Source organism: Spea bombifrons, chromosome 3 (assembly GCF_027358695.1).
Source record: "Spea bombifrons isolate aSpeBom1 chromosome 3, aSpeBom1.2.pri, whole genome shotgun sequence".
In the NCBI taxonomy this organism is placed as follows: domain Eukaryota; kingdom Metazoa; phylum Chordata; class Amphibia; order Anura; family Pelobatidae; genus Spea; species Spea bombifrons.
The window spans coordinates 7,751,683-7,767,692 of record NC_071089.1 but is presented as its reverse complement, the minus strand read 5'-3'; positions in this window follow the sequence as shown (position 1 = coordinate 7,767,692).

The window sequence follows — 16,010 nt, the reverse complement described above, 5'->3', positions numbered from 1 at the left end:
AGTATATACACTATATCACCAAAAGTACGTGGACACTCCTTCTAATTAGTGAGTTTAGGTGTTTGAGCTAGACCCATTGCTAACATATGTAGAAATTAGTTGTGCTGTACCCTCATTCATTTTCACTTTCTCACACTCTCATTCTAGTTTACTGTTTCTCTCTCACGCTCTCTAAAGGTTTTCCTACCTTGTCTGCCGACCACTTCTGCCTACCACTTCTTCTTCCACATCTTGATCATCTTCTAGCTTCTCTTCTCGCTTCATCTTCAATCTGCTATCTTTGTCCGCATCTCCAGTGGGAATTTCAGTTAAAATGGTGGTGCTTGCGGGGAGGTCACCTCAAGCAACCTCATTTTGCCCTCACTTGAACTTGTTGGAGGATCAGGGAGATGATGTCACAGAAAGTGCTGCCATATTGCCCTGAGTTCAAGTGAGGGCAAAATGATTGCGCTTTAGGTGATGTATTCTCCCCGAATGAAAGATCTAGGAGAAACTTCCTGCCAGGTTATATCCGCAGAGGTGCTGACGAAGATATCAGATTAAAGATAGAAGACAGAAGATGAAGATATGAAAGTGGTCGGCAGAAGTGGTTGGCAGAGAAGGTACGGAAACCTTTAGAGTGCATGAGAGATAGAGTAAATGAGAGTGTGAGTGAGTGAATGTAGGCCCAAGAATTTGTGGTGAACATTTTTAGCTTTTTGCTTCATTTTCATCTGATTTGGGGGGGGGGGGCTGGCCTCGTTTTTTGTGCTTTGTACGAATCACCGAAATTTCCAAAATTCGATAATTTTGCAATTCGGACAAATCCTAATATACAAGTCTACTACAGAGTTCCAAACTGCCTCTGGAAGCAACATCAGCAAAACACTATGTGTCTGGAGCTTCATGAAATGGGTTTCCATGGCCAAGAAGCTGCACACAAGCTGAAGATCCCTATGCAGAAAACCAAGTGTCATCTCGAGTGATTATGAATCTAGGTTTGGCAGATGCCAGGAGGTGGATATCTACTGCAATGCAAAGTGTCTACAGTAAAGTTTAGTGAGGGATGGATAATGGTCTGGGGCTGTTTTTCAGGGTTTGGGCCCTTTAGTTCCAGTGAAGGGTAGTGTTAATACAAATACATTTTAGACAATTGTATGTTTTTTTAACTTTGGGGCGCAGAAGGTCCTTTCCTGTTGCCGTATGACTGTGCCCCAGCGCACGAATCAAGGTCCATAAAGACATGGTTGGATGAGTTTGGTGTGGAAGAACTTGACCGGCCGCACAAAACCCTGACCCTCAACACCTTTAGGATGAAACGGAATGCCGGCTTCAAGCCAGGCCTTCTCATCCAACATCAGTGCCTGACCTCAAAAATGCTCTATTGGCTGAACTGATACAAATTCCCACAGACACGCTCCAAAAAATTTGTGGAAAGCCTTCTCAGAAGAGTAGAGGCTGTTATAGCCACAAAGGGAGGGCCAACTCCATATTTATGCCCATGGTTTTGGAATCGGATATCCAATAACCTCATATAAGGGTGATGGACAGGTATCCACATACTTTTGGTCATATAGTACTTTATGGAGTGAATAAATATATGTATTCCAATTTGCTTGCATAGGACCTCTAGGCAACTTTATTGATATTCCGGGTGGAGAACTAGGCCGAGCTAATGTTTGACTAGGTCCTCTCATTTATAATTGTGACAACACTTTTGGCAATTATAGTCTCTGGAAACAGACACTGTATACAAAATGAGACAATCGTGTCTGGGGTTCTACTATACCAAAGAAAATGCTCAGTATAGGTGGGCCAAATAGCATTTATACGCTGTCATATTCTATGTTTCCACAAACGATCAGAAATAGCAACTACTGAGTTTTACATTTCTCCTCTGACATAACTGGAAAGAATTCAGGCTCCCAGATATGTTCCTAGACGGGTACATTTTTATGACCCTGCATAACAATGTTTGTATTAATGAGTTCTCTTCTGTGGAAAATCTGTACTGGTTTATTATTATTATTTACATAAAGGGTTTTCAATTACATAATGTAAGAAATACTAGCATAAGGGTTTTTTTTCTTTGAAATTTCTTGTATAAATATAGCAGGCAAGGATATCTTAAGATATAGTGACCATATTTGAGCACAGTGCTTTGAAAGGATGGGAAGATTAGTATTACGCAAACAGTGACATCAGTTTTACTAATTTCATGTATATAGGAAAGAAAATCTGCCCCGTATTGCTCAAAGTATAAGTAGCAGAAGGGAGTCAAAGAGCATACAAATCCTGGCCAGCCTGAGGATGACAGGGCGGCACTGGCACTTTAAGGCCAGCGGCCTGCATGGTGATGCAAGAGGCCAAAAGCTGGACACACACTGTGCCACCTGAGATGCTATACCGTATTTCCCCAAGTATAGGACGCTCCCTTGTATAAGATGCACCCCCATTTTTGGGGGCCAAAATTAAAAAATATATATATATATTACATAGTTATTGTACTGGCTGCCTGGGCATGATATGAGTGTGATTGATGTTGGCTGCTAGCAACTGTTAGCAATCGCACTCCTATCATGCTCAGGCAGCCAGTACATGCACATCACTTTCAGCCTCCCTGTGCCCCCTACACACGGACATACATACAATTTACTCCCCAACCTTACCTGAACTGCCGATCTTCTGCTGCCACTCGCCAACTTCCGTGTTGTTTCCCCTCTGCCTTGCTCGACGCGGCTGCACAGGAACAGGAACTGAGCGGAGTCATGTGGATGCGATGTGCATTCACGTGACTCCACAGGTTCCTGTGCAGCCGCGGCGGATGAAGGTAAGCATCAGTTAGTTTTAAAACAAATCAAAAAAAATCTACCACCACTGTATAAGACGCAATTTTTAGACCCCAATTTTTTCTAAGTGCGTCTTATACATGGGGAAATATATATATTTATATGGAATACGCACATTATATATATGTATATTTTATAATACCGGTATATATATATATATATATATATATATATATATATATATATATACAGTATATGTATGTATTTTATGAAAGTAGCCTGGGTTAAAGACTCTATAAAAAATATATAGCTGCAGTAGTGTTTTTTTTTATACATAACCATAGGTTGGATAAGTTATATTCCAATGAGAAAAAAAACCTTTGTGGTTTCCACGTTATTCTAAGGAGCTAATCTACTGCTTTGGGTAAATCCTCTGACATTAGAACATAGGCTATGTAGAATAACACAGGAAAACATTTATACGCAAGCTTTCAATTTGTAAGATTGTATCTGTTTTGGAAAAACAAAAATCTGTTTTGTGGTTCGTGTAGAGATTTGCTTCAATGTTTAAATCGAGAGCAGGAAAAGGCAGGAAAAAACGGAACAGACATAAGGAGCAATTTTTCTTTTCCGTTTGAGGCTGTTTCATTGAAACAAAGCATTTTGTTTTGTGAAATCTTTCATTGCTGGACCATTATGGCATTTGGACCATCGTGCGATGGTGGCAATCCTTTGGGGTTTAGAAACATAGAAAGTGAGGGCAGATAAGAACCAGTAGGCCCATCCAGGCTGCCCAACCTCTGAGTACTTTCCTTTAGTACTTGCCCTTATCCTATATCTAGCTTGGCCTTATGCCTATCCCATGCCTGCTTAAATGCCTTTACTGTATTACCATCTACCACTTCTGCTGGAAGGCTATTCCATGCGTCCACTACCCTTTCGGTAAAGTAATATTTTCTGATGTTACCATTAAACCTTTGCCCCTCTAGTTTATGCTTGTGTCCTCTTGTTGTGGTTTTATTTCTCCTTTTAAATAAACTTTCTTCCTTTACTTTGTTGATTCCCTTTAAGTATTTCAATGTTTCTATCATATCCCCCCTGTCCCGTCTTTTTTCCAGGCTATATCGGTTAAGATCCTTTAACCTGTCCTGGTAAGGTTTATCTTGTAATCCATTAACCATTTTAGTAGCCCTTCTCCAACATTTCTATATCCTTCTGGAGATACGGTCTCCAGTACTGGGTGTTGGGTTTGGGTGAGTTTAGGGATTGCATTGGGCAGTGAGTTTTTCTAGGTGTGTTGACCAGCTGCATAGGTGTTGAAGAAATTCTTAAAGCAGCCTCGTCACCCCAAAAGTTCTTGACATTAAAATTGTTAGGATCATTATGTACCCCATTATGTACCCCACCATGTACCCCACTTGCTCTCTTTAACTGGTGGCCTCTTTCACACTTCTTCACACAGTATATGCATTTTCATGTCTACTTCCAACAAACTTATTTTTCTGATTCCATTCAAAGATTTAAATATAAAACCACACACATCAAGTCCCACCAATTACTACAAGCCCTAATATTATTAGGGTATTATTTCAGAATAATTTTATTTTCAGGCAGAACATCGATATGTAAAAAAAAAAATCCATTGTTTAGCACTCAACGGGTTAATTTTTTTAAATTATTATTTTGAATGGATTTACTGGACTTTTATAGCGTATCAAAAACTGCTTTAAGTGTGTTTAAACATTGGATACTTAACAATGTTTAAGAATTGAGTTTGATATATAATGGTGGCTCTACTTCCATAAAAAAAAACAAAAAAAAAAAAAACGTTTCAGCGTATTCTACTATACATCCCTATATTAACAAAAGAAAGTACTTAAATTAGCTTGTTTAAACAATTTATGACTTCCACAAGTTAAGCGGTAGAGCAAGTAAAAATAGCACAGGCTTTCGACTATCATGCCTGGAAGGCTGATAAAAAATTAAATGTTTTTCTTATTTCATTATATTAAAAGAAAGCGGATGATGCAGTAGTCATGGAATGCAAACCATGCAGCTGAGTGGCAAATTGTATGGAAATATGCCTTTCATCTTAATTATAGGCTGGACAGTGAGAACGTAATATATTCTGTTGTACATACAGACGAAGGGAAACTTTCCCAGGGTATTTTTTTTTTTTTTTTCTTCCTGCTTTCGGACTTTTGTTGAAAACTTGCCCATGTGATTTTGTCATGTCTACTTTCCATAATAAGAAGAAAAAAAAAATTATAAATGCCTTACTTAGCCTCAACTACAGATGCCTTGCGAGTATTGGAGTAGTAAAAATGATGTCCTTGTATGGTTTCCTTTGGAAAAAAAAAAAAATTAAAACAACTTCCACTATTACAGCTCCATCTAGCTTAACATAAAGCTTAATAATGAAACGACCCCCCCCCCCATTGATTTAGAGTGTCCCTTTAAACTATGTGGACTATTGCTTAGACATAGTTGAGGCTTTTCCCCAGTAAATCTATTATTTCATATAACATAAGTTATTTATCATTTTTTTTTTAATATTTTTCTTTCCTAGGGCAAAATGCTACATATGGATCAATTACCCGCTAGAATGCTTATCCTCTCCATAACAGCAGAGCCCAAACTTTTCTTTGATAAATATTAACTCCGTATATTCAATTTAACATTGAAAAAGCCAAGAATCGACAATTACTGGCAATTTCTTGAGACATAAAACTTTACCGATAATGAAATGCACCATATACAGTAACTTAGAGATAAGAATGTATGTCATTCTACTTTATATATTGTTCGACTGATATAAGCTGATTTTCCCTTTTTTACAACTCAATTGAATTAAATTGACCATAACGATTAAAATGATAATAACGTAAATCTTGTATGTCTGCCAAATTGCACATTTTCTGCTTAATGTTTCTTTTTTTTTTTTTTTTTTTTTTTTAACAGAACTGACTTTTGGATCAGACTCTTTACGTGACCTTACCTTCCAATTTACAATCTGGAAACGGTTAATAATTTGGTATAAATAACTATTATCCATCAACTTCATAATAATAAATAACAAAAGTAATCACCTCCATTGCCGTTCTTGTTTACTGGCATGTAGTTTGAGAAGACTTTCTATAATGCTCCAGGTTTTTAACTATATGCATGTAAGGTAGACTGTTTCTTCTATCTGCATTTATATAGGTAGATTGTTTCTTAGTTTGCATACCTAAATAGTTAACTATTAACTAACAATTAACTGTTAACAGATTCTGCTACATCGTGTGAGTCTCTTGTTTTCAATAAATCATAATTTGCTTTTGCCTCTTTAGTTTATAATCATTCTTTCTTAGTATATATTCCCATATTTTTTATATTATTTTTATTATTATTTAAAACATGTGTATGTTCTATTTTATGTAATTTGTCATATTTGTGTCATAATTTTTGACATACTTGTATTTATGAATAAAACAAATACTAACAGCAAACATTATTATGGAAGAGGAAAAAGTATAATACACCTGAGCTTTGTCACAAAAAAGGAAAAATATGGACTCATAAATCACTCAAAATCATGATAATCCTAACTCAACCCCATCAAACACCTTTGGGATGAACTGGAATGGAGATTGAGAGCCAGGCCTTCTCATCCAACATCAGCACCTGACCTCGCAAATGTTCTGCTGGATGAATGGGCGAAAGTCCTACAGGAACTCTCCAAAATCTTGTGAAGAGTGGAAGCTTCAAAGGGGGGACCAACTTCATATTAATGTCTATGTATTTAGAATGCAATGCCATCAAAGTCCCTGTTGGTGTAATGGTCAGGTGTCCCAATACTTTTGTCCATATAGTGTATGTAGGAGGGACAGTCCCTCTTTTTGGACCTAAATCCCACTCTTTCCTCCCCTGATATCCCTCTTGTCTAGGACCTCAGAACGCTTGGTGGGTATGAGTCTATTATACAGTCCCAAAACACACAATAATATTGTTCATCAAACGTAGGTTTAGAACTTTATATAATATATTAACCCCTTAAGACAATGGGCGGTCCCAAAACCCATTGAAAACAATGCATTTTGAGCCCGTACATGTACGGGCTTTGTCATTAAGGGGTTAAGTAAAATACACAATGTTTCTTAGATATGCAATCAAATGGTCACAATGGCAACTAAAACGTTTTAGTAAAGCTCTGCCCTGAGGCACACCTTCAACCCGAACCTCCAAAAACGTTGCCATTTTGGCCATTTCAGCTGTGAGAGAATGCTGTGTATCACTTTATGTCTAAATAATCTCACGGTCTCCAAGATGAGAATATAATTGTTAATAGTGAGACGTCAATTGCTCGTGGTCATTAGGGATATTATTTGACAATATTAATTAAAATGAATTGTCCAGAGTAACCTCAACATTTTTTTTTTTATTAAAAAAAATCACTATATCGAGTATTTGCAAAAAACAGAAAAAATTCATTTTCGTGGATTCAGTGGATTTTTCTGCAAATAATCAATATAATTTATTTATTTAAGTAATTTATTTTTTATTTTTTTATAATCTGTGTTTCTGAGTTCATCTGTTCTCTGTTTTCACTGTTTTGGGCATGATTACTCTAAACGATACGTGTTAATTAATATGTCCATGTGTAATGTTATCGCCCCACAATGTGCAAACTGTTTGTGGAAATGAACATTAGCTTAACATCGAATGTGTGGCAGAATATTATCATACAGATAAATGTCATGGGATAAAAAAAAAAAAGGAAACATCTTCAATTTGGAGTGCGCGTGTAATTACACACAGAGACGTTAGTCAAACTAAAGTTACCGCCACGGAACCACAAAGCACTCAACAGTTGTCTGTACGTGAAGCAATGGTCCAAATCATTCTACAAGAAGATTACGTTTCTGGAAAAGGACAAACATAATGATCTCCTTGATTTTTTAGCTGAACTAGACACGTCTTAACAGCGATGCCTTCATTAGTATACAGTTACAATTTAGCAGATATATATATATATATATATATATTCTTTTTTTGAGAGTCCTTTGGATCTTTAGTGGTGCTTTTATCTTTTGTCAACAATTTGAATCTTAGTCACTATGCAGTATCCAAAAGAGCAATATCTTTACACAAATCCCAGACATGTTTTTTTTGGAATATAAGGCAACATTAGCATAAATATTTTCCAATACATTTATACATTTTATTCCACAGAACTTCTGTGGAATGTATCAATCCTTTAAAAATAAATGCTTAGATAATTTATAGTTTTATTTGCAACACTGTAACACTATGATAGTGTATGTTATATATGACCAAACGTATGTGGACACCACAGCTATAAGAGCTTGTTGGACATCCCATTCCAAAGCATTAAAATGGAGTTGCCCCCCCCCCTTTGCAGCTATAAAAGTTGTTTTATGCATGTAACCTTACATTTTATTGCTTTGATTTAGCCTTTTCCTTATAGATTTTAAATGTTTCGTTTTTTTCCATGACATTTACATGGTCAATGGGGGCAACTTCGTGAACTCTTAATCCAACCAACAATTTAACAGATGTGCTTTGAAGATGGTTGTAAGGCTAATCAGAAAGTCTCTGGGGTTGACCCAGGGTGAAAATTAATCTTCAGAGGTGGCCCTATTAAAAAAGTATGTTCATTGGTGTTTAAAAATCTGGATGGAGCTGTGAAGTCCAGAGACCAAAAATGAATGAAATTACTAACAGTTTGCCTTGGAGCAATGAGTCATTCATGCAAACCCTTTGTAATTTATTGCTCTGCAGACATTGACTTTTAATTTTAATGAGTGTTCCTATCTTTTGTTCTGATCTAGATTTCATTTTAATGTCTACATGTGCTACTGCTTCCAGCGAAACACTTTTTGAAGCCCATGAACCATCAGAACTCCGAAACTAATTACACCAATTGAAAGGGCGGCTCTGAAACTGACCTTCAGCTGTTTCACTCTGACCCGTGGCTTCAACAATTTAGCCGTGTTTAACAATGCAGCCAAAATGTCAGAACCGGTTATTTTCAAACACCAGCTTCTTTCTATTTGTCAAATGGGAAAACCTAAAAAAAACTCAAATAATGCTAGCACCTACAACACACACACACACACACATATATATATATATTATTATTTGTTTCCACCCATACGCTTATCAGACATTTACCATGCCATTGATTTATTAAATTATATATATATATATATATATATATATAAACTGTATATACTTATCAAGATGTAATGCTTTTCTTTTTGTATTTTTGTGTATATTTGACCAAGTTTTGGTCAAACCTTAGGGTTAAGCACCTCATACACTACACAAGTGTAGTTTTTGCCTATTTTTGTCCTTTTAACATCAACATATCCTGGCCTAGGCAGACTAGGCCTAGGGCAGCAGATCCAGATGGTGGCAGCCCCCCTACTGCAACACCACTTGGGTGATCAGGCCCCCCTGGTGTGCTGATGCTCAGTACTGTCCGGAGAAGTCTGGTCAGAAGTGGTCTTCACAGAAGACTTGGTGCCCAGAAAGCCATACCTCTGACGTGGAAACAAGGCCAAGCAATTCCACTATTCATGAAAACACAGGAACTGGGTTGCAGAAAAATGGCAGCAGGTGCTTTGGACTGAAGAGTCAAAATTTGAAATATTTGGCTGTAGCAGAAGGCAGTTTGCTGGCCGAAGGGCTGGAGATCGGTACAAGAATGAATGTTTCCAGGCAACAGTGAAGCCTGGTGATGGTTCCTTGCATGTTTGGGTTGCATTTCTGCAAATAGAGTTGAGGATATTGTCACAAATAATGGACTCCTCAATGCTGAGAAGTACAGGGACATAGTTATCTAGCATGCAATATCATCAGAGAGGCATCTGATTGGCCCCAAATTTATTCTGCAGCATGACAGCGACCCCAAACATACTGCCAAAGCCATTAATAACTACTTTCAGTGTAAAGAAGAACAAAGAGTCCAGGAAGTGATGGTTTGGCCCCACTGAGCCCTGATTTTAACATCATCAAGCCTGTCTGGGATAACATGGAGAGAGAGAGAGAGAGAAGCAACTGAGATGCCTTAATCCACAGAGTTGTGATTAGTTCTCCAAGAAGTTTGGAACAACCAACCTGCCGAGTTCCTTAAAAATCTGTGTGCAAGTGTACCTAGAATTGATTCTGTTTGGAAGGAAGAGCGTGATCACAACCAATATTGATTTTAGATTTTTTCTTCAGTTCACTCACTTTGCACATTTAATTAAATGATAAAAAATAAACTATTAACATGTCTCTTTTTAAAAACATTTTACATTTTAAATGTTTTATATATATATATATATATATATATACACACACTTATTTTTTCCTTATTGTACATTCCAAAAATGTAACGCATATAATTTGAAGTCTGCAACTATTGTCTATCTAAAGCCTGCTTCCACATTCATCCATTAAATATAGATCTGTTTTTTTCATATTTAACCCCTTAAGGACAATGGGCGGTCCCCAAACCCATTGAAAACAATACTTTTTGAGCCCGTACATGTACGGGTTTTGTCATTAAGGGGTTAACAAAGACTTGTCATCTTTGGACTTAAATCTTGAATAGATACACATCTTAATTGTAATATTCTAAGGATTTACGTAGGCATTGGTAACACTAACCATCTCTTTGTAAGAACAAAATAGACTTCATTTTATCTTTGAAACAAATACAAATAGTATAACAGGTACGGAAACTGTAAAATTTGTTAGAGTTTATGCAGTATGCATGAAATTTCTTTCAACCCATAACGATATACTTTGATATAATTCTTACCATGTGCGTCTTTGAAACAGAACATTAGAAGTTTTTCCTGGTGGAATTTCAGAGCTGTGCGGGGGAGGATTCCGAACAGCTGTGTTTAGAGTTAGTGAGTTAGCAGGTTCAAAATCTCTATGACAACTGCCAAGATTGTTAGAAAACTAGTTACATACATTGTCACAAATAACATTTTTTGGAAAATCAGAACTCCGCAAGCAAACAAAATATTAACCTTTATTTGCTGTATTTGTAAAATGTCACACGAATTATTGGGTTTGGAGCTTAAGAGCAGAGGATAGTCCAAAGCAATGTCAGGAACAGTCCAATAGTTCAGGGGCCGGCGGCGATCAGAGAAAAACGGTAGTCCAAGCTAGGGTCAGGAAACAGACAAGCGGGGTGATCCAATAGGAAAGCCAAAGGTCAAGTAATGGAGAATCCAATAGAAAGTCTGTAGCAGAGCGAGCAGAGAGAAAGAATCTGGAGTCCAAGGACATACAGGAACCAACGTTCTGGAACACTGGAGTAAAGTGGTCACAGTCTGAAGGGGTTTTTATAGTGTGCCTTTTATACAAGCTCCTCACAGGATTGGTTCACTTTTTCTGTGTGTAAACATCATTGGTGGATAGTTGATGGTGGAGGCAGGCTTTACCTCCCCTCCACAGGTGTATAACATTATGCTGATGTCTGGGCAACACCCTGGGGTTTGTTGTAACTTTAGGCCGTGGTTTTGGCCTACCACGCTACCGCAATCACAATCATGGGTAGACACCGCTACTACAGTCCACGGCTTTGGCCTAGCTTTTGGGAGGCCTGAATATGTGTCCTCACATATAGGATGTTTGACATTAGTGCCGGATAGTACCTCGAAGTTGAGTGAACCCTAGTGAAGCTACGGAGTTAAACTTACAGGGTCTGTTGGTGATTCCCTATCTTGACACTATGCATAATCTATTCTAAAAAATATACTTGAGCCTCCAGATATTATAAAGTAATATACAGGGTAGCATGAAGATTATATGAGCACAACTCTTAATTGTTAAATTCATACCCATTGCCACAGGTGTATAAAGTCAAGCACCTTGCAAGTTCACTTGCTAAGACAAAACGATAGAGTAATAGAATGGTCCAAAAACAGACAACACACTTTATGTGCTCATTAACTAGTTTTGCCCAACACACATGAGCATAGAATGGACTCAGGCAAGGTGTAAATGATGCCTACAGTAAACTGTAGACAATTTGAACAGAAGAGCAAGCTTGTGCTAGTGGCCCGAAACATTCAAGTACATCAGGCACCTGCTTATCTCATCAGCCTTCCACCGGCTATCGCTAGAAAACAGAAAACATTTGGAAAGCACTAAAAAAGTGAAAACATAAACGGTAATACACCTTCAAAGTATTGGCACAAAAGGTCCAACCAGCACTAGGTCCCATGGCAGTTCCTTGCTCCGATGTCTGCCTTATGGAGATGCAGGAGTTGGGACAAGAAGGGACAGATTGCCACTTGCTTTACCCTATGTGACTTTATGACTCAAGTTAATAACAATGTAAGGGGTCTTTAGAACACGCTGAAATATTTTGGAATGTAAGGCATTTACTGTGGCATTGAGGACAATCTATACATAGGGAAAAGCTAAATGTATATTTGTGCAGCAGGAAACAAAACGAAACCTTCATAAACTTAGGATCTGAAAAAGAAAACACAGACAAATTTTTGGAACCCTGCTGGGTATTAAAATTAGGCCAAGGCATACTGGACATTTTTTTCCAAATTATTTGGAACCAACCCCAAATAACAAAGATGCCTACCTCTGGGAACCAGAAAATGGGGCAGATGTATCTGGGAAAAAAAAAAAAAAAAAAAAAAGAAAACTGGCAGTAACTTTATATAGCAAAAAAATATGGTTGTTAAATGTTGCTGATTACAGCTGCCCGTGAACAAGTTTCAAAGAATGTGTCTGCAGTCAGCACCGGCCGGGCAAAGAAAACACAAGAGGGTCTCCTTGCATCATCCAAAATTTTTAAGTGATATTACTATTATTATTATTATAATAATAAATATATATAATATATAATTATTAGCGCCAACAGTTTACGCAGCGCTAATTATTATTTGTTTTAATATTATTATTATTAGTTTTAGTTATTGAGCACTATTACAATAAGGGATGCTGCTTAAAAAGTTACACTTTTACATGCCCATTGTAACCATTTTTAATGATATTATATTATTATTATCACTAATATTAAATAATCTTTTATAGATGGTATTTGTTTGAATATTAATGGTAAGTGAATCCATCATTAAGAATCAAAATGTAACATTAACGTGTGCAGCTTAAAAAGTGTCTTTTTTTATTTTATTAATCATTTTTTATTAAACGTTTTTATTAATAAGAGTGGAAACTGCATGTTACATTAGATCAATCGTATTGCACATATGTAGTACAGACGATACAAATATTATGTTGCAGAGATACTAACACCATTTATTCAGAGTATGGCTACTAAAACTGTAAAGGGTTTGATACAATTGATCGGGAAAGTATCCTAACGTGTAACGCTTGGAGAGAGAGATAGAGGGAGGATAGGATGGAAACACTGAAATACATAAAGGAATTAAAAGATGAGAGTTGGTACCGTGTTAGCCGTAGAATTACAGGAGACAAGTGGAGTTTGAATGATACCTTTATTGGCTAACTGAGTAAATATAGATTGCAAGCTTTCGAGACCTCGCAGGTCCCTTCATCAGGCATGTTATACAACAAAGATATGTATATTAAAGCAGAGAAATGTTACAACAAGAATGCCATAGACTGAAACTAGAGTACCAGAGCCTTAGACGTCATCAAAGTTTTACTTCACCATGAGCATAGCTGGGAACTCGTTACTTCTTCTGGCCACTACAGTGAAACTCCTGGTCGCGGAAGCGGCACGTCCTTCTCCAGGCCAAATGGCCAAATGCCCATTAAAATTAGTGTGTGCCTGGTACCATCTGTGGGACTGCCCACATTGCCAGCAGGACCGTCCACTGATGTCAGCAGGACCACCTGCGCCGTCAGCGGGACTGGCCGCCAGCATCAGGACTACCTCATACCCGCATCCCGCAAGGAGGGCCCCAGGTAGCCGGAGCCAGAAATTTCCCGATGTATGACCATAAGTGTTGGAAAAAAAAATGTTTGTGCTTTCATTTGCTCTTGTAAAAAGTGTGTAAAGCAATTGCTTCTCTTACCCCACTTACTCTTTCTGCCGTCCTATTTCTGATTGGCTACTCAGCTTTCTAAAGCCGCGCAATGTTTAATTACTCGTGCAGAAAGCGGGGGGGGGATGGTCAGATCAGTGCTTACTTTGTTCAAAGTTCTACAAAGGTTAGGAAGAAATCTTTCATTCTAAATATGTTGAAAAACTGCTATATGGACTGTTAACAACATATAGGCAATCACTTATATTCTGTTGATTAATGTAAAGTTTATTTTAGTTCCGTGTCATTTACAATAAAGCATATACAACACTTCTGTGTAAAGTACACGGAAGAACTGGAGACCCTTTCAGGTCCCTGCTTATAAATTTACAGGAAATTATAGCGTTTACGCAAAAAGTGAGGATTTGTTTGGGAAATGAGAGAAAACTATGCCGGCACTTTGCGCTGGTGACTAAAATGTTATTGCTAATGGTATTTTGAGAATGCATAGAAACAAGACGAACACTGGGTTAACATATACACATATATCGCTGATTAACGTGGCTAGTTGTATAGGAGGTGGCCACACACAGGGTGCGATATGAATCAATTCATAGGGACACATGAAAATGTTACCGAGCGTCACCGGGCGAGTCAATCACCGGACTAAAGTGACGTTTGCAACAACGGTCACAAAAACACTGGAGTAACAATCTTTAACCCCTTAAGGACAATGGGCGGTCCCTAAACCCATTGAAAACAGTGCATTTTGAGCCCGAACACGTACGGGCTTGTCATTAAGGGGTTAAACTGGTTTGTTGGAGTATGAGGCTTTCGAACACCATGCTAATACAGTCACACATTTAACCCCCTCTTCTCTTAGCCAAAGGAATTAACACATTCTATACTATGTATGACTTTCTTCCAGAATAAAACATTCATACCATTGGAGCTAATAGTTTCAATTAGAGCCAAAAGCTTTAGGACAATTATTTTGGATCGTTTTGATTTCGGGCAACGATTTAAGTTCCCTGCCCATTTGGTTCGGCCGGAAATTTGTATTTTTCATTCGGGAATTCAATTTCTTGCCCGGTGCCCACATTCACTCTCACTCACTCTCTCAAACTCTCGCTCACTCTCTCCTGCCTTCACACACACTCTCTCACCCTCATTTTCGTTCATTCTCTCATCCTCTCTAAATGCTTCCCTAACTTTTCTGCTGACCACTTCTGCCAAACACTTTCACTTTTGCATCTTCTTCAGCGTCTTCTTTGTCTTCTTCAATCTTTTCCATCTTCAATTTGCTACCTTCTATCTTTGACCTCATCTCCGTAGACATAACCCTGTGTGAACTTCCGCCATAATGGTGGTGCTTGCGGTTCCATCATATTGCCCCAAGTTGAGGGCAAATTGACGATGCTTGCGGTGATATCCTCTCCACGATTGGAGGATCGGGGACAGGGCATTGCCGTAAACGCCGCCATTTTGCAGAAGTTTACACCAGGTTATGTCCACACAGGTGTGGAAGAAGATGGAGGACAGCAGATTGAAGATTGAGAGCTTAAGAGAGCGTGAGTGAATGTGCACCCACAAATTCCGGACGTAAATTCTGAGCTTTATGATTCATTTTCATCCAGTTTGTCGGGGTCTGGCTTTGTTTTCACCAAATTTACCAAAATTAGGTAAATTTGCAACTTGTAAGAATCCCAATACACAAGCCTAGATTTAATATATACAAAATTGGAAAGTTGCTCCCTTCCTTGGGTTATCTGTTATTTCTCTTTTCCTTTTCTTGCCTGCTTGCTCCGTAACCCCCTTATAATTAATATTCAAACACACCAAGTATTGATTCGGAACAGTGATTCTGGCTGGGGATCACATTTTAGGTAACTAAACACCAATCACCTTTCATTTATGAACCGTAACGTGTTCTGAAATTTCTATCTACCTGTATTTTTTCTCTTGCATCGTTCACAAAAGTAAGTTGTATTATCAGAGCAACTAATAAAGTCATGTGAAACTTTTATGTTCACAATTATGGAAAGAGTTACGTGATCATTGATCTTACCTTCCTAATCCATGTTCTCTACAGAACATCTGCAGAAATAGTTATATGGGGGAAAAAATTCCAACAAAGTATTGTGTCTTTCAGTTGTGTTCTTTTATTACCTGCCACGCAATTATCAGTAACCGAAGCTTCATGTAACAGAAAGTCCAGAGGCACAGGTTGGAATGATATATAAGGCCAGCTGGCAGTCAATCC